General features: G+C 45.8%; 10 non-coding genes and 2 pseudogenes across 10 annotated transcripts; all 12 read right to left on the reverse strand.

The window, feature by feature from the left end:
• Positions 1-4,350: 4,350 nt before the first annotated feature.
• Positions 4,351-4,514, reverse strand: LOC143713580 (U1 spliceosomal RNA). Its single transcript, XR_013195137.1, has one exon. It is a non-coding gene; the product is annotated as a U1 spliceosomal RNA (small nuclear RNA).
• A 434-nt stretch (positions 4,515-4,948) lies between these two features.
• Positions 4,949-5,139, reverse strand: LOC143713710 (U2 spliceosomal RNA). Its single transcript, XR_013195262.1, has one exon. It is a non-coding gene; the product is annotated as a U2 spliceosomal RNA (small nuclear RNA).
• Positions 5,140-6,259: 1,120 nt separating this feature from the next.
• Positions 6,260-6,423, reverse strand: LOC143713581 (U1 spliceosomal RNA). The gene has a single exon (XR_013195138.1). It is a non-coding gene; the product is annotated as a U1 spliceosomal RNA (small nuclear RNA).
• A 434-nt stretch (positions 6,424-6,857) lies between these two features.
• On the reverse strand, positions 6,858-7,048 carry LOC143713684 (U2 spliceosomal RNA). The gene has a single exon (XR_013195234.1). It is a non-coding gene; the product is annotated as a U2 spliceosomal RNA (small nuclear RNA).
• Positions 7,049-8,168: 1,120 nt separating this feature from the next.
• Positions 8,169-8,332, reverse strand: LOC143713582 (U1 spliceosomal RNA). Its single transcript, XR_013195139.1, has one exon. It is a non-coding gene; the product is annotated as a U1 spliceosomal RNA (small nuclear RNA).
• Positions 8,333-8,766: 434 nt separating this feature from the next.
• Positions 8,767-8,943, reverse strand: LOC143713764 (U2 spliceosomal RNA; annotated as a pseudogene).
• Positions 8,944-15,544: 6,601 nt separating this feature from the next.
• On the reverse strand, positions 15,545-15,708 carry LOC143713644 (U1 spliceosomal RNA). The gene has a single exon (XR_013195199.1). It is a non-coding gene; the product is annotated as a U1 spliceosomal RNA (small nuclear RNA).
• Positions 15,709-16,142: 434 nt separating this feature from the next.
• LOC143713704 (U2 spliceosomal RNA) lies at positions 16,143-16,333 on the reverse strand. The gene has a single exon (XR_013195254.1). It is a non-coding gene; the product is annotated as a U2 spliceosomal RNA (small nuclear RNA).
• Positions 16,334-17,462: 1,129 nt separating this feature from the next.
• LOC143713583 (U1 spliceosomal RNA) lies at positions 17,463-17,626 on the reverse strand. Its single transcript, XR_013195140.1, has one exon. It is a non-coding gene; the product is annotated as a U1 spliceosomal RNA (small nuclear RNA).
• Positions 17,627-18,059: 433 nt separating this feature from the next.
• LOC143713780 (U2 spliceosomal RNA) lies at positions 18,060-18,245 on the reverse strand. The gene has a single exon (XR_013195280.1). It is a non-coding gene; the product is annotated as a U2 spliceosomal RNA (small nuclear RNA).
• Positions 18,246-24,901: 6,656 nt separating this feature from the next.
• LOC143713586 (U1 spliceosomal RNA) lies at positions 24,902-25,065 on the reverse strand. The gene has a single exon (XR_013195142.1). It is a non-coding gene; the product is annotated as a U1 spliceosomal RNA (small nuclear RNA).
• A 434-nt stretch (positions 25,066-25,499) lies between these two features.
• On the reverse strand, positions 25,500-25,673 carry LOC143713768 (U2 spliceosomal RNA; annotated as a pseudogene).
• Between the last annotated feature and the right edge of the window lie 287 nt (positions 25,674-25,960).

Consider the following 25,960-nt stretch of genomic DNA (forward strand, 5'->3'; position numbering starts at 1 on the left):
ACAATCATAATTTAAAAGAGTGATTGGTCGCCAGTTTCTCAGGTCAGTCTTGTCCCCTTTTTTGTATAGTAATGTAACTATCCCTACTCTAAAGCTGTCTGGAAGTCTGTCAAGAGTCTCAAGTTCTTTAAAAACTGTCAATAAGTCGTGTGCTAAAATGTCCCAGAAAGTCAGATAAAACTCAAAGGGGAGTCCATCCAAGCCTGGGGACTTCCCCTTTTTAAAACCTTTTAGCGCTTTGTGCATTTCTAAAAGAGTAAAATCTTGGGATAAAAGCACATCTGGACTCTTTACCTTTTTGTCTAAAAACCCTAAAACTTCCTCTAAGATGCCATTGTGTACCTCTTTAGTGCTGTATAAATTATTGTAAAAACTTTCAATTTCCCCTAAAATCAGATCTGTTGTATTTACCTCCCCACCTGTAAAAGTTTTTAAAGTATTAATTGACCCTCCCCGTGTTATTGTCTTTTTAAAAAAATATCTAGTACACTTTTCCCCTTCTTCTATTTCTCTCTCCTTACATCTTAAAATGACACCTTTAGTCTTTGTTTCGGACAAATCTGACATTTCTTTCTTTACTTCTTTAATTTCTTCTGTAAAATCCAATCCACTGTTTAAAAGGTTAAAATATCTCTGCAGTCTTTTTTGCAGCCCCATCATGCGTCTTTTTTCTTTATTCTTTTTTTCTTTTCCAATTTGTTTAAAAAACCGTCCTGTCCTTTGTTTCACCATCTCCCACCACTGTGCACGTGAGTCGAAAAAGTCTTGGAGGGTCTGCCATTGGCTGAACTGCTCCCTATATTCACTAATCACTTCCTCATCCTCTAATAGGGAGCAGTTCAGCTTCCACAGCCCTCCCCCTACGGTCACACCCGTGGGTAGTGAAAGGGTGCAGGAGAGCATCATGTGATCAGAAAAGAAGAGGGGGCTCAATGTAGCATCGGTCGGCGGGCAGTCCCTTGTAAAAACATAGTCAATTCGAGAGGCTCTGGCGCCATCACCACTGAACCAGGTGAAGCCCTCCTCTCTTTGATGCATTGTTTTAAAGCAGTCAACTAACTTAAAATCTTTGACTATATTTTGTAATAAAACCGATGTCTTGTCGACCTTAAAATCCTCTCCTACCCTCTTTCTATCCTGTCTTGATAAAACACAATTAAAATCCCCTGCTACCACTAGGGGAGCCCTCCCGAGCATGTGGGGCTGCAGGTCTTCTAAAAGCTCATACCTGTTGTTTTTACCTGTAAAACCATACACATTTAAAATGTTAAAATCCTTACCTAAAAAAGTCAGATTTGCTAAAATTGCCCGCCCGTCCCTCACCACAGTGCTGCCCTTCACCAAAAGGTTGGGATTTTTTATTAAAATAGCAACACCGTCATTTTTGTTAAAATTGGACCCACTCCAAATGGAAAATCCTGGGGTCCAAATCTCCTCCCACTTCCTGTAATTTGTTAAAAAGGGCAAACCACATTCTTGCAATAAAAACACATCTGACTTAAAAGTTTTTAAAAAGGATAACACACTCTGTGCTCGCAAAGTAGACCTCACACTTCTCACATTGATTGTAGAGATAGTGAGGGCCATGAGCAGTATGGTTAAAAATACAAGCATTAATAGAAGGATAAAACCAAAAGACTGCAGAAAGTTACATTAAAATCATGTTATGTCATGTAGCACTTGCTTCTCCCTTTCCCCAGAAAAACTGGGATCAGGAGGGCAAATGCTCGCCGCCTCAGAGTCCACAGAGAGAACCTCTTGTGGCTCCTTCGGTGACGATGTTCTAAGCTTAACGTGCAAAAAGGAGACTTCATTGGGAGATTCTGCGGGCCACATACGGTCTAGATCTAACGAAGAGGAACTATCTAGCCGATGCGATGCCCGCAGCCTTTTCTCCTCTGTTTGAAGCAGAGGAGATCTCGCAGACCTTTTTTGCACCTGAGCATTGGGGAGTGAACCCTCGGATTCACCCCCACTATCCACCACACTAACCTCCGATACGGTGTAGAGTGAGGAAGCCGTTGCATCCTCCTCCTCCTCCTCCATTTTGTTTTCACTTCTCTCTTGTTGGGGAACGGCTTCCTCACTCTGTTCGCTGTTAAAACTTGACTCCGCCCCTGTGGCCGCCCCACTTCCTTCCTCCTGCCCACTCCCTGAGGCTGGCTGGGAAATAGAATTTCCCGCCAAAACCTCAGGGACCGCCTCCTCCTTCCTTTGCTCTTTTGTTTGTTCCACATGTGGGGCGGCCATTTTGTTGCCTTTCAGTTTGTTGGCAAAACTTTTAGGGCAATCTCTGTAGAGATGGGATGACTCCCCACAGAGGTTGCACCGCCTGCCATTGGTACACTCTTCAAAAGTATGACCAATTTCTCTGCATTTCCCACATATCATTTCCTGGCATGCTTCAGCTAAGTGCCCAAACTTTCCACATTTTCTACATAATTTGGGCATACCCTGGTAGTGAATGTAGCCTCTGTTCTCACCCAACACAATCATAGAAGGCAGATGCTTCAGGCCCTGGTAGCCCCCAGCGTCTTCCCATTGTTTAATGGGAATTCGCCAGGAGCATGTCCAAATACCATCCTCATCTAAAACCTTGACTGGCTGGCTTCGAACTGTGCAAAATCTGCCCAGCCAGACACAAATGTCCTCCCCAGTCACTGTCTCATTAAACATTCTAACAATCACAGTTTTAAGTGTGTTGTCAGAGAGCTTTTCAACAGTAAACATGGACAGCTGGGATTTAGCTACTTCAAATCTGTGCCAGAAATCATTCAGGTGGGAAACCGCTCTAAAACTAACATCAAATCCTTTGTTCAGGGGCAGAGTCACGATGCAATTCAGATCATCAGGTTTAAAATTTAGAGTTTTTTGGATCAGCTTCCTGGAGAAGTCAAGACGTGACATCCCCAGGAGCTTCCCCTCAACTTCTTTGAATAAAAAACGCACGCTGTGGTGCCTCCTCATGCCGGCACGGGCAGCCGACATGGTGGAGACACCAACAGCCTAAAACTTTAAAAAACAATAAATAAATAAATAAATAGATAAAAAGGTCTTACCTTAAAACAGAACCGGAATAAAAGCAGCTGGATCAATGTACCTCTCAAAAGTTTGGGGCTCAAGTCACTGAAGGACCCAAGCCGGAAAAACCTCCAAGAGGCGATCGCTGTCTCTACCCTAGGACCAGACACTTGATCTTAGCCAAAAGGCCGAGAAGCGATGACACAATGACGCAGAGGCGGGGGAGCCGTCAAAGGCCACGCCCACCTGGGCCGTGGCGAGAGGGTCTAAAGGTCGCCAGCAAACAAGCTCAGCTCACAGCAATACAAGCTCAGCTTGACTGTTGACACCGAAAATGGATCACAGCAGAGCGCACAACACGACACTTTGGAGTGCAACCTGGGATTTTGGACCAACAAACATTCTGCCCTAAAAGTGAGCGGGCAGACCAAAGCGTACGTCGTAGAGACTTGAAACTCTTGAGGGATGGTAGTACCCGCCCGGTCTACAACATCACCAAGGCTCGGCCCAATCGGCCCCAAGGTGGCGCTGCAGCGATCAGAAGTACGAAATGCCTCGTAACTCCTGAACCGTCCGTCGCAGACCCAAGTGTCTTACATCACCGGAATCCTTGGCTCGGGCCGAACAAGACGCAGGCCTCGGATTCGATGGTTGCGCTGGCGAGATTTTCGGGTATTTGGGATTTTGTGAAAAAGCTACTCTTGCACACTAGTCCTAGGTCTTTCGCCCGATCTGACCCAAACCGGTGCAGAAAGATTCCCTGGAGTCTGATTGCCGACAGCGATGGGGAAAAAAGTCGGAATTTCGATTCACGTTGGCGACGGGATGCCAAAACGTTGGGAGTGGGCGAGGCGGGCTTTACTTAAATGGCCATAACTCTCCAACGGAATGAGACAATTACACCCAAGTCGGTACACCTGTGCACGGGCTCAGCCTGTGCTCAGGTGAAAAGGGATGTGGCGACTGGCCACTTGTTGGCGCTGTAAACAGTAAAAACAACAACATGAATACGGCCATAGGCGACTGTATGTCAGGTGATTTTTCACACATGCACAAGGTATTCATACCACATGATAGAACTCCTCATTCGGAACAACTTTGCTTCTAGGACCACTACTGCCAATAAAAGCGCTGGTTGAATAATGGAGATTATTTGAAGAATGATGAAAAAAATAAACTAAAAAACAGCCCTACTTTTGCAGACTGGTCCTAGGTTGAGAGTTTTACATCTCTCGATCAACCACTGCAGTTCAATTCTCTGGACTTCCTAGGTCGTTAACTACCAGAAGAAGAGGAACTCGAACAATCTGCTCTTTTAACCAGTGTGTCCAGGGGAGAGCGCGAACGCAGTCCCCCACTACCATAAATTATGCAGTCGAGATTCCCACATTTGGGGAATTCGCAGGGGTCAGCACAACCGGAGTGCAATGGCCGAGCCTCGCCCTGGGTGAACCACCTTCCTGATCATGGTGTCTCCCCTGCCAGGTAAGTATGAATTCCCAGGCCTCCCGTCAGAGGAACCGTGTCCCTCTCCGCAATCCTCACCAACGGTCGGACAATCAAACACACACCTGATTCAACTCATCAGCTCATTCGTAAAAACTCCAAGAGATAAGAGAGAGACATCAAAAACCTGCAGAGTCGGGCTCTTTTGCTGTTGTTGTTGTGGATGATGTTGTTTTCATGCTCCGGATCCATGAGCCAAAAATCAATTTCATACGCGGTCACCGGATAGTGGACGAATCAGATGTTAAACGAGATAAGAACAGAGTTGTTGTTTTTTTTTCCCTCTCACACCACCATTACCTGTATAGCATATGATCACCTACAACACCTTTAAAGCACCCATACACAGCAATATACGTTACTTCCATTAACACCTGCTGCCACACAAGACTAAAACATCTCTTTCATTGAACACAGTTTTTGGGGGTGCACCGTTCCCAGAAGTACTGCAATACCGGGTCGATGCGTGGAGTGGACGGAGCAAGCCCCTCTTCCATCTCCCAGTTCCAAAAATCAATTTAATATATGGTGCCCGGGTACGGCACGTATCAGATATTAAACTGATAAGAACAGATACTACACTTGATCTTAGCCAAAAGGCCGAGAAGCGATGACACAATGACGCAGAGGCGGGGGAGCCGTCAAAGGCCACGCCCACCTGGGCCGTGGCGAGAGGGTCTAAAGGTCGCCAACAAACAAGCTCAGCTCACAGCAATACAAGCTCAGCTTGACTGTTGACACCGAAAATGGATCACAGCAGAGCGCACAACACGACACTTTGGAGTGCAACCTGGGATTTTGGACCAACAAACATTCTGCCCTAAAAGTGAGCGGGCAGACCAAAGCGTACGTCGTAGAGACTTGAAACTCTTGAGGGATGGTAGTACCCGCCCGGTCTACAACATCACCAAGGCTCGGCCCCAAGGTGGCGCTGCAGCGATCAGAAGTACGAAATGCCTCGTAACTCCTGAACCGTCCGTCGCAGACCCAAGTGTCTTACATCACCGGAATCCTTGGCTCGGGCCGAACAAGACGCAGGCCTCGGATTCGATGGTTGCGCTGGGGAGATTTTCGGGTATTTGGGATTTTGTGAAAAAGCTACTTTTGCACACTAGTCCTAGGTCTTTCGCCCGATCTGACCCAAACCGGTGCAGAAAGATTCCCTGGAGTCTGATTGCCGACAGCGATGGGGAAAAAAGTCGGAATTTCGATTCACGTTGGCGACGGGACGCCAAAACGTTGGGAGTGGGCGAGGCGGGCTTTACTTAAATGGCCATAACTCTCCAACGGAATGAGACAATTACACCCAAGTCGGTACACCTGTGCACGGGCTCAGCCTGTGCTCAGGTGAAAAGGGATGTGGCGACTGGCCACTTGGTGGCGCTGTAAACAGTAAAAACAACAACATGAATACGGCCATAGGCGACTGTATGTCAGGTGATTTTTCACACATGCACAAGGTATTCATACCACATGATAGAACTCCTCATTCGGAACAACTTTGCTTCTAGGACCACTACTGCCAATAAAAGCGCTGGTTGAATAATGGAGATTATTTGAAGAATGATGAAAAAAATAAACTAAAAAACAGCCCTACTTTTGCAGACTGGTCCTAGGTTGAGAGTTTTACATCTCTCGATCAACCACTGCAGTTCAATTCTCTGGACTTCCTAGGTCGTTAACTACCAGAAGAAGAGGAACTCGAACAATCTGCTCTTTTAACCAGTGTGTCCAGGGGAGAGCGCGAACGCAGTCCCCCACTACCATAAATTATGCAGTCGAGATTCCCACATTTGGGGAATTCGCAGGGGTCAGCACAACCGGAGTGCAATGGCCGAGCCTCGCCCTGGGTGAACCACCTTCCTGATCATGGTGTCTCCCCTGCCAGGTAAGTATGAATTCCCAGGCCTCCCGTCAGAGCCACCGTGTCCCTCTCCGCAATCCTCACCAACGGTCGGACAATCAAACACACACCTGATTCAACTCATCAGCTCATTCGTAAAAACTCCAAGAGATAAGAGAGAGACATCAAAAACCTGCAGAGTCGGGCTCTTTTGCTGTTGTTGTTGTGGATGATGTTGTTTTCATGCTCCGGATCCATGAGCCAAAAATCAATTTCATACGCGGTCACCGGATAGTGGACGAATCAGATGTTAAACGAGATAAGAACAGAGTTGTTGTTTTTTTTTCCCTCTCACACCACCATTACCTGTATAGCATATGATCACCTACAACACCTTTAAAGCACCCATACACAGCAATATACGTTACTTCCATTAACACCTGCTGCCACACAAGACTAAAACATCTCTTTCATTGAACACAGTTTTTGGGGGTGCACCGTTCCCAGAAGTACTGCAATACCGGGTCGATGCGTGGAGTGGACGGAGCAAGCCCCTCTTCCATCTCCCAGTTCCAAAAATCAATTTAATATATGGTGCCCGGGTAGGGCACGTATCAGATATTAAACTGATAAGAACAGATACTACACTTGATCTTAGCCAAAAGGCCGAGAAGCGATGACACAATGACGCAGAGGCGGGGGAGCCGTCAAAGGCCACGCCCACCTGGGCCGTGGCGAGAGGGTCTAAAGGTCGCCAACAAACAAGCTCAGCTCACAGCAATACAAGCTCAGCTTGACTGTTGACACCGAAAATGGATCACAGCAGAGCGCACAACACGACACTTTGGAGTGCAACCTGGGATTTTGGACCAACAAACATTCTGCCCTAAAAGTGAGCGGGCAGACCAAAGCGTACGTCGTAGAGACTTGAAACTCTTGAGGGATGGTAGTACCCGCCCGGTCTACAACATCACCAAGGCTCGGCCCCAAGGTGGCGCTGCAGCGATCAGAAGTACGAAATGCCTCGTAACTCCTGAACCGTCCGTCGCAGACCCAAGTGTCTTACATCACCGGAATCCTTGGCTCGGGCCGAACAAGACGCAGGCCTCGGATTCGATGGTTGCGCTGGGGAGATTTTCGGGTATTTGGGATTTTGTGAAAAAGCTACTTTTGCACACTAGTCCTAGGTCTTTCGCCCGATCTGACCCAAACCGGTGCAGAAAGATTCCCTGGAGTCTGATTGCCGACAGCGATGGGGAAAAAAGTCGGAATTTCGATTCACGTTGGCGACGGGACGCCAAAACGTTGGGAGTGGGCGAGGCGGGCTTTACTTAAATGGCCATAACTCTCCAACGGAATGAGACAATTACACCCAAGTCGGTACACCTGTGCACGGGCTCAGCCTGTGCTCAGGTGAAAAGGGATGTGGCGACTGGCCACTTGGTGGCGCTGTAAACAGTAAAAACAACAACATGAATACGGCCATAGGCGACTGTATGTCAGGTGATTTTTCACACATGCATAAGGTATTCATACCACATGATAGAACTCCTCATTCGGAACAACTTTGCTTCTAGGACCACTACTGCCAATAAAAGCGCTGGTTGAATAATGGAGATTATTTGAAGAATGATGAAAAAAATAAACTAAAAAACAGCCCTACTTTTGCAGACTGGTCCTAGGTTGAGAGTTTTACATCTCTCGATCAACCACTGCAGTTCAATTCTCTGGACTTCCTAGGTCGTTAACTACCAGAAGAAGAGGAACTCGAACAATCTGCTCTTTTAACCAGTGTGTCCAGGGGAGAGCGCGAACGCAGTCCCCCACTACCATAAATTATGCAGTCGAGATTCCCACATTTGGGGAATTCGCAGGGGTCAGCACAACCGGAGTGCAATGGCCGAGCCTCGCCCTGGGTGAACCACCTTCCTGATCATGGTGTCTCCCCTGCCAGGTAAGTATGAATTCCCAGGCCTCCCGTCAGAGGCACCGTGTCCCTCTCCGCAATCCTCACCAACGGTCGGACAATCAAACACACACCTGATTCAACTCATCAGCTCATTCGTAAAAACTCCAAGAGATAAGAGAGAGACATCAAAAACCTGCAGAGTCGGGCTCTTTTGCTGTTGTTGTTGTGGATGATGTTGTTTTCATGCTCCGGATCCATGAGCCAAAAATCAATTTCATACGCGGTCACCGGATAGTGGACGAATCAGATGTTAAACGAGATAAGAACAGAGTTGTTGTTTTTTTTTCCCTCTCACACCACCATTACCTGTATAGCATATGATCACCTACAACACCTTTAAAGCACCCATACACAGCAATATACGTTACTTCCATTAACACCTGCTGCCACACAAGACTAAAACATCTCTTTCATTGAACACAGTTTTTGGGGGTGCACCGTTCCCAGAAGTACTGCAATACCGGGTCGATGCGTGGAGTGGACGGAGCAAGCCCCTCTTCCATCTCCCAGTTCCAAAAATCAATTTAATATATGGTGCCCGGGTAGGGCACGTATCAGATATTAAACTGATAAGAACAGATTTTTTCTTTCGAAAAAAGTTTATTGTCACATTGTTTCATTCCATTCTTTCAATATCCATTTTTTCCTTATAAAATCACATTTTTGCACATATCTTAAAACAACAAAAAGGACATAAGTTACAGTTAAAAATCAGTTATGTTGATGTGTTGTGTAAAAGTCCATGTATGTTGTGTGTTGTTTTAAAGTAAAGGTAAAATGGATTAAAATAAAATAGGAATGCAAATATAAAACAATAAAACAATAAAATATGCCAAATAAAACATCTCTTGTACAGGATCGAGGGTGAGTCCCTATCAAGAATGTCCATTCACTCCAGGTCTCCAGAACAGGCCCCAGACTCCTCGCTTCCAGTGCCCAGCGGAGATCCCCTCTCCTCCGGCCCGCTGGCCCGCTGTTCCCGTAGCCAGAGTGGTGAGGGTGCATCTACGGGCGGCCAGGTACGGTGGCGGCCGGGACCTTCTCCGTGTGACCTCGGCCCCCCCATCCGAATAACGACGTGCGGCCCACCCTGCAGCGTTGATGTTATCCTCTGCTCGCACGCGTGGAGGGGGACCGTCACGCGTTTCCCCACCAGCAGGTTTCTGGTGACCCAGATGGCATCCTTGATGTGGTTGAGGGTGAGCCAGAGCGAGGCAAACGTTGGTGGTGTCAACTCCTTCAAGCCCTGACCCACCCCCAGGATGGCGAGCTTATAGTCCACCTGGGCCCCACCCGCTGGCAGGCACGGGAAAAACAGGGGGCCTGTCTTGGCCCACAGGTCCCGCGCAGCGCCGCACTCCCAGAGCAGATGTTGAACGGTCTCCGGGGAACCACATCCGGACCGTGGGCAGGTGGAGTTTTTGGCCATGCCTCTGGAGTGCATGACCGCCCTGACCGGGAGGATCTCATGAGCCACCATCCACGACAGGTCCTTAAGCCTGTTCTGGAGAGCTGGGTGGGCTGCGTTCCTCCAAACGTCTTTGGCCTCACCTAGTGTGAGGCCTGGAACTGGACTCACCGATTCTCGATCCTGCACAAGAGAGACGAGAGACTTGTGATTAGTTAAAACAGTGGCATCATTTGTTTCTAAAAGATATTTCTTTAAAAATTTCTTAATAAAACTATGCTCTTTTGACAAATTAAAAGACACTGGACTTTTAAGATCAATGGGTAAAATTTTCAAACTTCTTAGGTATGACCCCATCCAGAATCGGGTCATGGCTGCTGTCTTGTGTTCTCTGGATGGGGTCAGTGCGTACTGGATGTGGAGGGCGGCAAAGCGGCTGCCTAAAAACAGGTGGGGGTCTGGGAGGCCTTTCCCGCCATTCTCTTTTTTCTTTTTAACGACCTCCCTCTTGATTCGTTCCCACTTGGACCCCCACAGGAAATAAAATACCGCCCTCTCCAACTTAGCCAGGAATCGTCTTGGGGGACTAAAAACAGAACAGACAAGTAAAATTAGTGGTAAAATCACTGCTTTAAAAATTAAAATCTTGCCTTCTAACGTCAGTTGTCTTAGTCCCCAAAAGCCCAGTCTTTGTCTGACTTTCCCTAACATGTCAGTCCAGTTTCCTGGTCCTCCACCCTCCCTGTCAAATTTTACTCCTAAAATTTTCAAATCCTTTTCTTTAAAATCCAAATCTAGTCCTCCTGTGTCCACGTCGCCCCACGGCCCGAAGAGCAGGGCCTCGGACTTACTCCTGTTAAGCTTGGCGCCCGAGGCCCGACCGTACCAGTCAGTCAAGTCCATTGCTCTTCGTACTGATAAAAAGTCAGTCGCTAAAAGGGTCACGTCATCCATATATAAAACGCAGGTCGCCGTCAGTCCACCAGTTCCTGGGATATCTAGTCCTTTAATCCATTTATCCCTTCTCAAGATCTGTGCCAGTGGCTCAATACAAGCCACATACAGAAGGGGAGATAAAGGACACCCCTGACGGACACCGCTGTGGATATTTACAGCTTTGGAAAGATGCCCATTTGCAAGAAATTTGCTGCTTAAGCCCTCATACAGCAGTCCCACCCAAGCTATAAACCTCTCTGGAAAGCCCATTTTTTGCAGTACCTGAAGGAGGTACTGGTGCGAGACCCGATCAAAAGCTTTTTCAAAGTCTAAATTTAGGACTACAAGCCTAATGTTTCTGTCTCTCGCATAACAGATGGCGTCTCTGATCAGTACCAGGCTGTCCGTGATCTTCCTGCCGGGCACAGCGCAAGCTTGATCCAGGTGGATTACGTCCTCTAAAACAGTCGACATGCGTGTAGCTAAAATCTTACTAAAAAGTTTGCAATCATAATTTAAAAGAGTGATTGGTCGCCAGTTTCTCAAGTCAGTCTTGTCTCCTTTTTTGTACAGTAATGTAACTATCCCTACTCTAAAGCTGTCTGGAAGTCTGTCAAGAGTCTCAAATTCTTTAAAAACTGTAAGTAAGTCATGTGCTAAAATGTCCCAGAAAGTCAGATAAAACTCAAAGGGGAGTCCGTCCATGCCCGGGGACTTCCCCTTCTTAAAACCCTTTAAAGCTTTTTCCAATTCTAAAAGATTAAAATCCTGGGATAAAAGCACATCTGGACTCTTAACTTTTTCATCTAAAAACCCTAAAACTTCCTCTAAGATGCCATTGTGTACCTCTTTAGTGCCGTATAAATTACTGTAAAAACTTTCAATTTCCCCTAAAATCAGGTCAGTTGTATTTACTTCCCCCCCTCTAAAAGTTTTTAAAATATTGATCGACCCTCCCCGAGCTATTGTCTTTTTAAAAAAATACCTGGTACACTTCTCTCCTTCCTCTAACTCCCTTTCTCTACATCTTAAAATGACACCTTTGCTCTTTGTTTCAGACAGATCTGACATTTCTTTCTTTACTTCTTTTATTTCATTTGTAAAATCCAATCCATTGTTTAAAAGGTTAAAATATCTCTGCAGTCTTTTTTGCAACCCCATCATGCGTCTTTTTTCTTTATTCTTTTTTTCTTTTCCAATTTGTTTAAAAAACCGTCCTGTCCTTTGTTTCACCATCTCCCACCACTGTGCACGTGAGTCGTAAAAGTCCTGGAGGGTCTGCCATTGGCTGAACTGCTCCCTATACTCACTAACCACTTCCTCGTCCTCTAATAGGGAACAGTTCAGCTTCCACAGCCCTCCCCCTGCAGTCACACCCGTGGGGAGTGAAAGAGTGCAAGACAGCATCATGTGGTCGGAAAAAAAGAGGGGGGTCAATGTAGCATCGGTCGGCGGGAGGTCCCTGGTAAAAATATAGTCAATTCGAGAGGCTCTGGCACCGTCACCACTGAACCAGGTGAAGCCTTCCTCTCTTTGATGCATTGTTTTAAAACAGTCAACTAACTTAAAATCTTTGACTATATTTTGTAATAAAACCGATGTCTTGTCGACCTTAAAATCCTCTCCTACCCTCCTTCTGTCCTTTTTTGATAATACACAATTAAAATCCCCTGCTACCACTAGGGGAGCCCTGCCTAGCATGTGGGGTTGCAAGTCTTCTAAAAGCTCATACCTGTTATTTTTTTCAGTAAAACCATACATATTTAAAATGTTAAGATCCTTACCTAAAAAAGTCAGATTTGCTAAAATTGCCCGCCCGTCCCTCACCACAGTGCTGCCCTTCACCAAAACATGGGGATTTTTTATTAAAATAGCAACACCGTCATTTTTGTTAAAATTGGACCCACTCCAAATGGAAAATCCTGGGGTCCAAATCTCCTCCCACTTCCTGTAATTTGTTAAAAAGGGCAAACCACATTCTTGCAATAAAAACACATCTGACTTAAAAGTTTTTAAAAAGGATAACACACTCTGTGCTCGCAAAGTAGACCTCACACTTCTCACATTGATTGTAGAGATAGTGAGGGCCATGAGCAGTATGGTTAAAAATACAAGCATTAATAGAAGGATAAAACCAAAAGACTGCAGAAAGTTACATTAAAATCATGTTATGTCATGTAGCACTTGCTTCTCCTTTTCCCCAGAAAAACTGGGATCAGGAGGGCAAATGCTCGCCGCCTCAGAGTCCACAGAGAGAACCTCTTGTGGCTCCTTCGGTGACGATGTTCTAAGCTTAACGTGCAAAAAGGAGACTTCATTGGGAGATTCTGCGGGCCACATACGGTCTAGATCTAACGAAGAGGAACTATCTAGCCGATGCGATGCCCGCAGCCTTTTCTCCTCTGTTTGAAGCAGAGGAGATCTCGCAGACCTTTTTTGCACCTGAGCATTGGGGAGTGAACCCTCGGATTCACCCCCACTATCCACCACACTAACCTCCGATACGGTGTAGAGTGAGGAAGCCGTTGCATCCTCCTCCTCCTCCTCCATTTTGTTTTCACTTCTCTCTTGTTGGGGAACGGCTTCCTCACTCTGTTCGCTGTTAAAACTTGACTCCGCCCCTGTGGCCGCCCCACTTCCTTCCTCCTGCCCACTCCCTGAGGCTGGCTGGGAAATAGAATTTCCCGCCAAAACCTCAGGGACCGCCTCCTCCTTCCTTTGCTCTTTTGTTTGTTCCACATGTGGGGCGGCCATTTTGTTGCCTTTCAGTTTGTTGGCAAAACTTTTAGGGCAATCTCTGTAGAGATGGGATGACTCCCCACAGAGGTTGCACCGCCTGCCATTGGTACACTCTTCAAAAGTATGACCAATTTCTCTGCATTTCCCACATATCATTTCCTGGCATGCTTCAGCTAAGTGCCCAAACTTTCCACATTTTCTACATAATTTGGGCATACCCTGGTAGTGAATGTAGCCTCTGTTCTCACCCAACACAATCATAGAAGGCAGATGCTTCAGGCCCTGGTAGCCCCCAGCGTCTTCCCATTGTTTAATGGGAATTCGCCAGGAGCATGTCCAAATACCATCCTCATCTAAAACCTTGACTGGCTGGCTTCGAACTGTGCAAAATCTGCCCAGCCAGACACAAATGTCCTCCCCAGTCACTGTCTCATTAAACATTCTAACAATCACAGTTTTAAGTGTGTTGTCAGAGAGCTTTTCAACAGTAAACATGGACAGCTGGGATTTAGCTACTTCAAATCTGTGCCAGAAATCATTCAGGTGGGAAACCGCTCTAAAACTAACATCAAATCCTTTGTTCAGGGGCAGAGTCACGATGCAATTCAGATCATCAGGTTTAAAATTTAGAGTTTTTTGGATCAGCTTCCTGGAGAAGTCAAGACGTGACATCCCCAGGAGCTTCCCCTCAACTTCTTTGAATAAAAAACGCACGCTGTGGTGCCTCCTCATGCCGGCACGGGCAGCCGACATGGTGGAGACACCAACAGCCTAAAACTTTAAAAAACAATAAATAAATAAATAATAAATAAATAGATAAAAAGGTCTTACCTTAAAACAGAACCGGAATAAAAGCAGCTGGATCAATGTACCTCTCTAAAGTTTGGGGCTCAAGTCACTGAAGGACCCAAGCCGGAAAAACCTCCAAGAGGCGATCGCTGTCTCTACCCTAGGACCAGACACTTGATCTTAGCCAAAAGGCCGAGAAGCGATGACACAATGACGCAGAGGCGGGGGAGCCGTCAAAGGCCACGCCCACCTGGGCCGTGGCGAGAGGGTCTAAAGGTCGCCAACAAACAAGCTCAGCTCACAGCAATACAAGCTCAGCTTGACTGTTGACACCGAAAATGGATCACAGCAGAGCGCACAACACGACACTTTGGAGTGCAACCTGGGATTTTGGACCAACAAACATTCTGCCCTAAAAGTGAGCGGGCAGACCAAAGCGTACGTCGTAGAGACTTGAAACTCTTGAGGGATGGTAGTACCCGCCCGGTCTACAACATCACCAAGGCTCGGCCCAATCGGCCCCAAGGTGGCGCTGCAGCGATCAGAAGTACGAAATGCCTCGTAACTCCTGAACCGTCCGTCGCAGACCCAAGTGTCTTACATCACTGGAATCCTTGGCTCGGGCCGAACAAGACGCAGGCCTCGGATTCAATGGTTGCGCTGGCGAGATTTTCGGGTATTTGGGATTTTGTGAAAAAGCTACTTTTGCACACTAGTCCTAGGTCTTTCGCCCGATCTGACCCAAACCGGTGCAGAAAGATTCCCTGGAGTCTGATTGCCGACAGCGATGGGGAAAAAAGTCGGAATTTCGATTCACGTTGGCGACGGGACGCCAAAACGTTGGGAGTGGGCGAGGCGGGCTTTACTTAAATGGCCATAACTCTCCAACGGAATGAGACAATTACACCCAAGTCGGTACACCTGTGCACGGGCTCAGCCTGTGCTCAGGTGAAAAGGGATGTGGCGACTGGCCACTTGGTGGCGCTGTAAACAGTAAAAACAACAACATGAATACGGCCATAGGCGACTGTATGTCAGGTGATTTTTCACACATGCACAAGGTATTCATACCACATGATAGAAGTCCTCATTCGGAACAACTTTGCTTCTAGGACCACTGCTGCCAATCAAAGCGCTGGTTGAATAATGGAGATTATTTGAAGAATGATGAAAAAAAAAACTAAAAAAACAGCCCTACTTTTGCAGACTGGTCCTAGGTTGAGAGTTTTACATCTCTCGATCAACCACTGCAGTTCAATTCTCTGGACTTCCTAGGTCGTTAACTACCAGAAGAAGAGGAACTCGAACAATCTGCTCTTTTAACCAGTGTGTCCAGGGGAGAGTGCGAACGCAGTCCCCCACTACCATAAATTATGCAGTCGAGATTCCCACATTTGGGGAATTCGCAGGGGTCAGCACAACCGGAGTGCAATGGCCGAGCCTCGCCCTGGGTGAACCACCTTCCTGATCATGGTGTTTCCCCTGCCAGGTAAGTATGAATTCCCAGGCCTCCCATCAGAGGCACCGTGTCCCTCTCCGCAATCCTCACCAACGGTCGGACAATCAAACATACACCTGATTCAACTCATCAGCTCATTCGTAAAAACTCCAAGAGATAAGAGAGAGACATCAAAAACCTGCAGAGTCGGGCTCTTTTGCTGTTGTTGTTGTGGATGATGTTGTTTTCATGCTCCGGATCCATGAGCCAAAAATCAATTTCATACGCGGTCACCGGATAGTGGACGAATCAGATGTTAAACGAGATAAGAACAGAGTTGTTGTTTTTTTTTCCCTCTCACACCACCATTACCTGTATAGCATATGATCACCTACAACACCTTTAAAGCACACATACACAGCAATATACGTTACTTCCATTAACACCTGCTGCCACACAAGACTAAAACATCTCTTTCATTGAACACAGTTTTTGGGGGTGCACCGTTCCCAGAAGTACTACAATACCGGGTCGATGCGTGGAGTGGACGGAGCAAGCCCCTGTTCCATCTCCCAGTTCCAAAAATCAATTTAATATATGGTGCCCGGGTAGGGCACGTATCAGATATTAAACTGATAAGAACAGATACTACACTTGATCTTAGCCAAAAGGCCGAGAAGCGATGACACAATGACGCAGAGGCGGGGGAGCGGTCAAAGGCCACGCCCACCTGGGCCGTGGCGAGAGGGTCTAAAGGTCGCCAACAAACAAGCTCAGCTCACAGCAATACAAGCTCAGCTTGACTGTTGACACCGAAAATGGATCACAGCAGAGCGCACAACACGACACTTTGGAGTGCAACCTGGGATTTTGGACCAACAAACATTCTGCCCTAAAAGTGAGCGGGCAGACCAAAGCGTACGTCGTAGAGACTTGAAACTCTTGAGGGATGGTAGTACCCGCCCGGTCTACAACATCACCAAGGCTCGGCCCAATCGGCCCCAAGGTGGCGCTGCAGCGATCAGAAGTACGAAATGCCTCGTAACTCCTGAACCGTCCGTCGCAGACCCAAGTGTCTTACATCACTGGAATCCTTGGCTCGGGCCGAACAAGACGCAGGCCTCGGATTCAATGGTTGCGCTGGCGAGATTTTCGGGTATTTGGGATTTTGTGAAAAAGCTACTTTTGCACACTAGTCCTAGGTCTTTCGCCCGATCTGACCCAAACCGGTGCAGAAAGATTCCCTGGAGTCTGATTGCCGACAGCGATGGGGAAAAAAGTCGGAATTTCGATTCACGTTGGCGACGGGACGCCAAAACGTTGGGAGTGGGCGAGGCGGGCTTTACTTAAATGGCCATAACTCTCCAACGGAATGAGACAATTACACCCAAGTCGGTACACCTGTGCACGGGCTCAGCCTGTGCTCAGGTGAAAAGGGATGTGGCGACTGGCCACTTGGTGGCGCTGTAAACAGTAAAAACAACAACATGAATACGGCCATAGGCGACTGTATGTCAGGTGATTTTTCACACATGCACAAGGTATTCATACCACATGATAGAACTCCTCATTCGGAACAACTTTGCTTCTAGGACCACTGCTGCCAATCAAAGCGCTGGTTGAATAATGGAGATTATTTGAAGAATGATGAAAAAAAAAACTAAAAAAACAGCCCTACTTTTGCAGACTGGTCCTAGGTTGAGAGTTTTACATCTCTCGATCAACCACTGCAGTTCAATTCTCTGGACTTCCTAGGTCGTTAACTACCAGAAGAAGAGGAACTCGAACAATCTGCTCTTTTAACCAGTGTGTCCAGGGGAGAGCGCGAACGCAGTCCCCCACTACCATAAATTATGCAGTCGAGATTCCCACATTTGGGGAATTCGCAGGGGTCAGCACAACCGGAGTGCAATGGCCGAGCCTCGCCCTGGGTGAACCACCTTCCTGATCATGGTGTCTCCCCTGCCAGGTAAGTATGAATTCCCAGGCCTCCCGTCAGAGGCACCGTGTCCCTCTCCGCAATCCTCACCAACGGTCGGACAATCAAACACACACCTGATTCAACTCATCAGCTCATTCGCAAAAACTCCAAGAGATAAGAGAGAGACATCAAAAACCTGCAGAGTCGGGCTCTTTTGCTGTTGTTGTTGTGGATGATGTTGTTTTCATGCTCCGGATCCATGAGCCAAAAATCAATTTCATACGCGGTCACCGGATAGTGGACGAATCAGATGTTAAACGAGATAAGAACAGAGTTTTTTTTTTTTTTCCCTCTCACACCACCATTACCTGTATAGCATATGATCACATACAACACCTTTAAAGCACCCATACACAGCAATATACGTTACTTCCATTAACACCTGCTGCCACACAAGACTAAAACATCTCTTTCATTGAACACAGTTTTTGGGGGTGCACCGTTCCCAGAAGTACTACAATACCGGGTCGATGCGTGGAGTGGACGGAGCAAGCCCCTGTTCCATCTCCCAGTTCCAAAAATCAATTTAATATATGGTGCCCGGGTAGGGCACGTATCAGATATTAAACTGATAAGAACAGATTTTTTTCTTTTGACATATTTTTATTGTGCCATTTCATTCATTTATACATCATATCATTTTTACAGAATGTTCACATGCTTTTTTGTTCTTTGTTCTTTTGTTTTTGAAGCGATAAAACAGTTCCATTTGCCCATGTACATATATATATATATATATATATATATATATACATACACATACACACACATATATATATAAATACATACACGTATACATATATACATATACAGTACATATACTTTTTTTAAGTAAAAGAAAAGCATTCTGTTAAAAATAAAAAATTAAGTAAGGTATGAATAAAAAAGGTAATAAATAGAATAAATATACAGATAAAACAATAAAAAAAATAAAATAAAAAAAAAAACAGAGTTTAAAAGCTCTCTCTTCCATTGTACAGGAGTGGGTATGTCCTTATAACCATTTTAAACCTCCACTCAGCTCTTCAGAACCAGTCCCAAGGACCCAACCCTTCTGGGCCCGGAGGAGATCCTCTTGAACCGAGGCGCCGCTGCTCCACCTAAGATGTTGGGGGGCATCTACGGGCAGTCAGGGCTCGTGGCTATGGGGACCTTTTCCTGTGAAGCTCTGACCCCCACATCCGAATGGCGACATGCGGTGTAATCCTGCAGCCTTGACTTAGCCAGCTGGATGGTGGCGTGGAGGGACACCTGCATGCGCTTCCCTACCAGTAGGTTTCTGGAGGTCCAAATGGCGTCTTTGATACAGAGGATGGTGAGCCATAGCTTTGATGGTGTTTTAGCTGGTGTTTCATCTTGGCTCACCCCTCCTCTCCCCATAGGGTAGTCTGGGACCCCCCCTACTGGCAGGTACGGGAATTGCTGGGGGCCAGCTGTTGCCCACAGGTCCCTCACAGAACTGCACTCCCAGAGGGCGTGCCTCACGGTCTCGGGCGCGCCACACCCGGGCCGCGGGCAGATGGGATTCTCTGACATGCCTCGGGAGTGCATCACGGCCCTGACCGGGAGGATCTCATGGGCAGCCATCCAAGCCAGGTCTCGGTGTCGGTTATGAAGAGCTGAGTGGGATACATTTCGCCAAACCTTTTGGGCTTCACCTAGAGTGAGCCCGCGCACTGGACACACTTGTTCCCGTTCCTGCACAAGGGAGAGGATAGAGCGGTGGTTGGTTAAAACAGTCACTCTTTCTTTTTCCAAATTAAAATTCTTTAAAAACTTTTTTATATGAGTGTATGCAGGGGGTTGGTCAAATGCAAGTGGTGTTGTCAAGTCTGTTGGTAAAATATTGATGGATCTTAAAAAAGACCCCACCCAGAACCGGGCCATGGCTGCTGTTTTGTCTTGTCTGGATGGGGTCAGGGCATACTTTAGGTGTAGTGCAGTGTATTTGGCTCCTAAAAACAAGTCAGGGTCCGGTACGCCTTTTCCTCCATTTTTTGGTGCTTTCTTCATAATTCCTCTTTTTAGCCTCTCCCACTTGGACCCCCACAGGAAATAAAACATGGACCGGTCCAGAGATACAAGAAAGAATCTAGGGGGGAAAAAAACATAACATAACAATAAGAACAGTGGTAAAATCACCGCTTTTAGAATTAAAACCTTCCCTTCAACTGTCAGCTGTCTCAGTCCCCAGAACCCCAATTTTTTCCTCACTTTTCCCATCACATCATGCCAATTTCCACTCCCTCCCCCGTCTCTGTCAAATTTTATGCCCAGTATTTTTAAGTCTGTCTTTTTAATAGTGATGTCCAGTCCAACAGTCTTGCTAGGTTCCCATGGGCCATAGAACTGTGCCTGGGTCTTTTCTCTGTTCAGTCTAGCTCCAGACGCTTTCCCAAACCAGTCTGTCAAGTCCATGGTCCTCTGTATTGATAAAACGTCAGTGCATAAAAGGTTAACATCATCCATATATAAAACAGTCTTTGCAGTCAGTCCTCCGGTCCCGGGTATGGTCAGTCCCGTTATCCACTTGTCCGTTCTCAAGACCTGCGCTAGGGGTTCGATGCAAGCCACATACAGGAGAGGAGATAACGGACAGCCCTGACGGACACCGCTGCGTATATCTATCGCTTTTGAAAGGTTCCCATTAACTAGGATTCTGCTGGATATGTCCCTGTACAGCAATCCCACCCAAGCTAAGAATCTCCCAGGAAAGCCCATTTTCCCCAATACTTGAAACAAGTAATGGTGCGAGACTCTGTCAAATGCTTTTTCAAAATCTAGGTTTAAAACTATCAGCCGAATATTTCTGTCTCTCGCATAACAGATGGCATCTCTTATCAGTACGAGGCTGTCCGTGATCTTTCTCCCAGGGACGGCGCAGGCTTGATCCGGGTTGATCAATTCTGCTAAAACTCTTGACATTCGTGTTGATAAAAGTTTACTAAAAAGTTTACAGTCAAAGTTTAAAAGGGTTATAGGACGCCAGTTTTTTAAATCTGTCTTGTCGTCTTTTTTGTGTAAAAGTGTCATTATACCCATTCTAAAACTGTCTGGAAGTCGGTCGAGGTTATCAAAGTCATTAAAAACAGCCAGTAAGTCTTGTCTTAAAATGTCCCAAAAGGTCAGATAAAATTCTAGAGGGAGTCCGTCATCTCCAGGGGATTTCCCCTTTTTAAAATTTTTTAAGCTTTTGTCCATCTCAAGGAGGTTAAAATCATTTGTCAGACCTGCACTATCTTTTACAGTTTTCTCTATAAAGGTTAGTGTTTCATTTAAAATACCATCATCAATTACCTTTTTTCCATAGAGTTCCTCATAAAAACTTTCTACTACTGTTAAAATACCATTTGTGTCTGTCATCATTTCTCTTTCTTTGTTTCTCAATTTCACCATTGCTCCACCTCTATTAAGTATTTTCTTAAAAAAGTATCGTGTACATTTCTCTCCCTGCTCTATTTCCTTTTCTTTACTTCTCAGAATAATTCCTCTACTTTTAACTTCTGCCAATTCAGACATTTCCTTTTTGACGTCTTTTATTTCATCCTTAAAGTCGAACCCCTGATTAAAAAGATGAAAGTAGCGTTGTAGCCTCTTTTGCAGTCCCACCATTTGTCTATATTCTTTTCCTTTTTTCTTTTTCCCTGCCCATCTAAAAAAAGTCTTGGTCTTTCCCTTCACCACCTCCCACCACTGTGCTCTTGAATCATAGAAGTCTTGTAGGGTCTGCCAATTGCTGTACTGCTCCCTGTATTCTTTTACTATCTCCAGGTCTTCCAACAGGGAGCAGTTTAGCTTCCACAGACCTCTACCTGTTGTCAAACCGGGAGGAAGTGATAGGGTGCAAGATAGCATAGTGTGATCAGAAAAGAAAAGTGGGGTTAATCTGGCATCCAATAAAGACCAGTCTCTGGTAAAAATATAATCAATGCGGGAAGCTCTGGTGCCATCACCACTGAACCAGGTGTGGCCCACATTGTTGGGATGCATGGATTTGAAAACGTCAGTCAGTCTAAAATCTTTTATTATATTTTGCAGTAAAACTGTAGTCTTGTCCTTTTTAAAATCCTCCCCTGCCCCTTTCCTATCTTTCCTCTGTAAAACACAATTAAAATCTCCTGCGAAAATTAAAGGAGTCTTTCCTAGTAAGTGGAACTGCATATCTATTAAAAGGCTGTATCTGTCATTTTTTTCTGTGTTCCCGTAAAAGTTTAAAACATTAAAATCCCTCCCTAAAAAAGTCAAATTGGCTAAAAGGGCCCGTCCGTCTCTTAATATTGTGCTCCCTTTCACCAATATTTGTGTGTTTTTTATCAGGATGGCTACTCCGTCTGCTTTATTTTGATTTGAACCACTCCATAAGGAGGGTCCTTGCTGCCATTGGTCTTCCCACTTCTTGTAGTCTTTTAAAAAGGGTAAGGCACATTCCTGTAGTAAAAAGACATCAGAGGGTTGTGTACTTAAAAAATTTAAAACTGTTTGTGCTCTCATTTGTGACATCACACTTCTCACGTTTAAAGTGGAGATAGTGATGGTCGTGAGCATTAAAATGAGTATAAAAGAAGACAGATACAACATTTTAAAAAATTTAAAAACAACTATCCATTAAAAAACAGATTTCCTTGTAAAACAAACTCTTCCTGCGTTCCCACCAAAGGGGAGGCAGGGGAATGAGTTTCTTTCCCTTCTGAATCACAGGGTGAGCTCCTGGGTGTGGATGATTTCAGCTCAATCGATAAGAAAGAAATCTCATTTGCTGTATGACTTGGGAATAATCTATTCAGGTCGTCTGACGAGGAGGAGTCAGAGAATCTTCCTATTTTATCTTTATCGGTTTCTTTCAAGAGAGGGGAATGTGCCGCTCTCTTTTTATTTATCGATTGAGCACAGGGGAGTTGCTCACTTAATTGACTTTTTGTTTGTAACTCGTCTGTATCCTCCCCTGCATTTTCACTTACCTCTGTGTTGTCTTCATCTGTCCCTTCCATTTGATCTTCCTCACCTTGTTTTACTTCACTCCTTTGCTCCACCCCTTCGTTACCTCTGTCATCTGCTTTCTCTCCACCAATCACAGGGTTTGGCGGGAGATTTGAATCTGGCTCCGCCTCCTCGTTATCCTGTTGCACTCTCTCCTCAACCGCCATTTTGTGTGCTTTAACTTTGTTGGCAAACGATTTGGGGCAATCTCTGTAGAGATGGGAAAAGTCTCCACAAAGATTACACCTTCTGCCATTGGGACATTCGTCAAAAGAGTGTCCAATTTCTCTACACTTGTTACAAAAGACTTTCTGGCATGCTTCAACAAGGTGCCCCAACTCCCCACATCGCCTGCAGAGTTTGGGCATCCCCTGATAGTGGATGTAGCCCCTGTTTTCTCCCAGAACTATCATTTGTGGCAAATGCCTCAGACCTTGGAAGCCCTGGGGGTCTTCCCATTGCTTAATGGGGACCCTCCAGGCACAATTCCAAATACCGCCTTCATCATAAACCTTCATAGCCTGGCCCCTCACAGTGCAAAATCTTCCCAACCATGTACAAACATCTTCTCCATTTACAGTCTCATTGAACATCCTAACAATAACCACTTTTTGTGTGTTATCAGTTAGTTTCTCCACTTTAAACATGGAGAACTGGGTCTTATGTGTGTCAAAGAGTTGCCAGAAGTCATTTAACAGTGCTGCATTCTTAAAACTCACATCAAAGCCTTTGTTAAAAGGCAGGGTCAGAATGCAATTCAAATCCACGGGGGTAAACCCTAAACATTTCTGCATCAGTTTCCTAGAAAAATCTAGTCTGGACATTTCCAACTTCTTTCCATCTTTTTCTAAAAAACTAAAACGCACGCTGTGGTGCCTCCGCACGCCGGCACGGGCAGCCGACATGTTGGAGGCACCAACAGCCTAAAAATAAACAATAAAATAAAATACAAATAAATAATAATTCAATTAACAATAAATAAATAAATAGATAAAAAATCTTACCTTAATACAGTACAGAAGTAAAAGCAACTGGATCAATGTACCTCCTAAAAGTTGTATGGCTCAGGATACAGGGTGATCTTGAGCCAAGAAACCTCCAAGAGGCGATCGCTGTCTCAACCAGTGACCAGACACTTGATCTTAGCCAAAAGGCCGAGAAGCGATGACACAATGACGCAGAGGCGGGGGAGCCGTCAAAGGCCACGCCCACCTGGGCCGTGGCGAGAGGGTCTAAAGGTCGCCAACAAACAAGCTCAGCTCACAGCAATACAAGCTCAGCTTGACTGTTGACACCGAAAATGGATCACAGCAGAGCGCACAACACGACACTTTGGAGTGCAACCTGGGATTTTGGACCAACAAACATTCTGCCCTAAAAGTGAGCGGGCAGACCAAAGCGTACGTCGTAGAGACTTGAAACTCTTGAGGGATGGTAGTACCCGCCCGGTCTACAACATCACCAAGGCTCGGCCCAATCGGCCCCAAGGTGGCGCTGCAGCGATCAGAAGTACGAAATGCCTCGTAACTCCTGAAGCGTCCGTCGCAGACCCAAGTGTCTTACATCACCGGAATCCTTGGCTCGGGCCGAACAAGACGCAGGCCTCGGATTCGATGGTTGCGCTGGCGATATTTTCGGGTATTTGGGATTTTGTGAAAAAGCTACTTTTGCACACTAGTCCTAGGTCTTTCGCCCGATCTGACCCAAACCGGTGCAGAAAGATTCCCTGGAGTCTGATTGCCGACAGCGATGGGGAAAAAAGTCGGAATTTCGATTCACGTTGGCGACGGGACGCCAAAACGTTGGGAGTGGGCGAGGCGGGCTTTACTTAAATGGCCATAACTCTCCAACGGAATGAGACAATTACACCCAAGTCGGTACACCTGTGCACGGGCTCAGCCTGTGCTCAGGTGAAAAGGGATGTGGCGACTGGCCACCTGGTGGCGCTGTAAACAGTAAAAACAACAACATGAATACGGCCATAGGCGACTGTATGTCAGGTGATTTTTCACACATGCACAAGGTATTCATACCACATGATAGAACTCCTCATTCGGAACAACTTTGCTTCTAGGACCACTGCTGCCAATCAAAGCGCTGGTTGAATAATGGAGATTATTTGAAGAATGATGAAAAAAAATACTAAAAAACAGCCCTACTTTTGCAGACTGGTCCTAGGTTGAGAGTTTTACATCTCTCGATCAACCACTGCAGTTCAATTCTCTGGACTTCCTAGGTCGTTAACTACCAGAAGAAGAGGAACTCGAACAATCTGCTCTTTTAACCAGTGTGTCCAGGGGAGAGCGCGAACGCAGTCCCCCACTACCATAAATTATGCAGTCGAGATTCCCACATTTGGGGAATTCGCAGGGGTCAGCACAACCGGAGTGCAATGGCCGAGCCTCGCCCTGGGTGAACCACCTTCCTGATCATGGTGTCTCCCCTGCCAGGTAAGTATGAATTCCCAGGCCTCCCGTCAGAGGCACCGTGTCCCTCTCCGCAATCCTCACCAACGGTCGGACAATCAAACACACACCTGATTCAACTCATCAGCTCATTCGTAAAAACTCCAAGAGATAAGAGAGAGACATCAAAAACCTGCAGAGTCGGGCTCTTTTGCTGTTGTTGTTGTGGATGATGTTGTTTTCATGCTCCGGATCCATGAGCCAAAAATCAATTTCATACGCGGTCACCGGATAGTGGACGAATCAGATGTTAAACGAGATAAGAACAGAGTTGTTGTTTTTTTTTCCCTCTCACACCACCATTACCTGTATAGCATATGATCACCTACAACACCTTTAAAGCACCCATACACAGCAATATACGTTACTTCCATTAACACCTGCTGCCACACAAGACTAAAACATCTCTTTCATTGAACACAGTTTTTGGGGGTGCACCGTTCCCAGAAGTACTACAATACCGGGTCGATGCGTGGAGTGGACGGAGCAAGCCCCTGTTCCATCTCCCAGTTCCAAAAATCAATTTAATATATGGTGCCCGGGTAGGGCACGTATCAGATATTAAACTGATAAGAACAGATTTTTTTTTCGAAAAAGTTTTATTGTCACAAGTTTTCATTCCATGTTTTCCATTTACATTTTTTTTTTTTTTTTTAAATCAAGTATTTATTTACACATCTTAAAACAACTAAACAAACAAATAAAAGGACACAATTTATAGTTAAAAATCAATTATTGATTGTGTGTTGTGTAAAAGTCCATGTATGTTAATATTTGTGTTGTTTTAAAGGAAACGTAAATGGATTAAAATAAATAGGAATAAAACATAAAAACAATAGAACAATAAAACATGCCAAATAAAACATCTCTTGTACAGGATCGAGGGTG

This window comes from Siphateles boraxobius, unplaced genomic scaffold (genome assembly GCF_051911475.1).
Source record: "Siphateles boraxobius isolate OS27281-9 unplaced genomic scaffold, OSU_SipBor_1 52, whole genome shotgun sequence".
Classification (NCBI taxonomy): domain Eukaryota; kingdom Metazoa; phylum Chordata; class Actinopteri; order Cypriniformes; family Leuciscidae; genus Siphateles; species Siphateles boraxobius.